Source organism: Apis dorsata, unplaced genomic scaffold (assembly GCF_000469605.1).
Source record: "Apis dorsata unplaced genomic scaffold, Apis dorsata 1.3 scaffold_86, whole genome shotgun sequence".
In the NCBI taxonomy this organism is placed as follows: Eukaryota; Metazoa; Arthropoda; class Insecta; order Hymenoptera; family Apidae; genus Apis; species Apis dorsata.
This window is the reverse complement of record NW_006263384.1, coordinates 8674-10181: the sequence shown is the minus strand read 5'-3', so window position 1 is coordinate 10181 and position 1508 is coordinate 8674.

Genomic DNA, 1508 nt, shown 5'->3' with positions numbered 1-1508 from the left:
GGTCCGCGAGACGAGGACGGAGACTGGCGCGGCATTTGTCTCGCGACCACGATCCGAGCAGGACGGAGAGACACGGCCGCCGCTTCCTGCCTTTTCTTTCACGCGGTTTTTTTTACACCGTGCCCCCGCACACGTACACGTATAATACGTTGCGAGACGCGTACCGCGGCCACGCCACCGGGAATGAACACCTACGGCGGCCAGTGTATCGATGTTCGAACGCGCCCCGTCTTCGCGATCGACACTCGCCGCTCGGCATCCTCGATTTCGCCGGTTCCCGCTTTTCTTTCTTCTTCCTTTTTATCTCGCCTGTTAGATCATTATTAGTTATCGTTATCTTTAAATTGTTCAAGCGTTTTCCGCACTTTTTCAAAATCGAAATAGCTTTCGCAAATAAATTTCAATTTAAAATCTCAATACATCAATTTTGTCGAAACTTTTTGAAAGAATTATCGATTTCTAAACGAAGTGCAAAGAATCGATATTCGTAACACGATCGAAATCTATTCCTCATTTTCCAAACTTACCTCCGCATACTCATCCACTTTCCCCCAACAATTACTCCTCTTCTCTTCAAAATCAAAAGATCCAACCGTCGTCGATCTCGGGCCGAGCCCTCGGGACACTATCGTCCGCAATCGACCTCCCTCATCTGATTTCCCCGATCATCGATCATCCTCGCGCTGCCGCGAGATCTGGTCTCCTCGCATCGAGCACGATAACCGATCTCGCGATATCCACTCGGGCGCAACAAGAAAATTGACCGTTGGACGCAAAAGGTTGGTGGGGATCGGTGATAGAAGATTAAAGCGGACGCCTTTGAGAGGCGGCGCGGCGAGCGGGATAAGANAGATCGGCAACGCCGGCAGTTCTGGTTTTATTAGGACGCTTAGCCTCGCTCGCCCGCCAGAGATAGTCCGCGCCAGATATTCCCCGCATTTTCTTCGTATAACACGGCCTCTAAATAAGGAGTTTCCAAGGAGCGACCGGATCCAACCATCACCGTGGTACACGCTCGATCCACACAACGGCAACTTAATGCCGCCGGTAATGATCTTTAGGCTTGAACCTACTTTATTCCTCGAGTCCAGATCGTCCAATGCGACCGAGTTGGCTGGCCGTTAACACTTTGCTCGCGTCGAATATTTTCGTTTCCATACCGCGACAAACCGGTGATAAATTCGTTCGCCAAGAATCCATCTTATTATTATGGTGTACTGCGATGATTCGCAGATTTTCGTGGATTAATTAGCCTCGTTTTAAGGAGGAGAGATGAATAATATGGAGTTGGTGCAGTGAGCGAGTACAGAGGGAAGGAAGCAGATCTTTTGAAATTGTTTTGGAAAGTTTTCTTTATGGAAGGGTGAGAGATAGTTTAGGGGATATGGAATTACCGAGTGTTTGTGGAATCACGCGTCGATGGTTCATTTTAGCCAGTTATTATAACGAGCAAGTCGGTATATCGGATAACGTATTACGACAAGACACGTTATTGTGCAGTGCGTGAA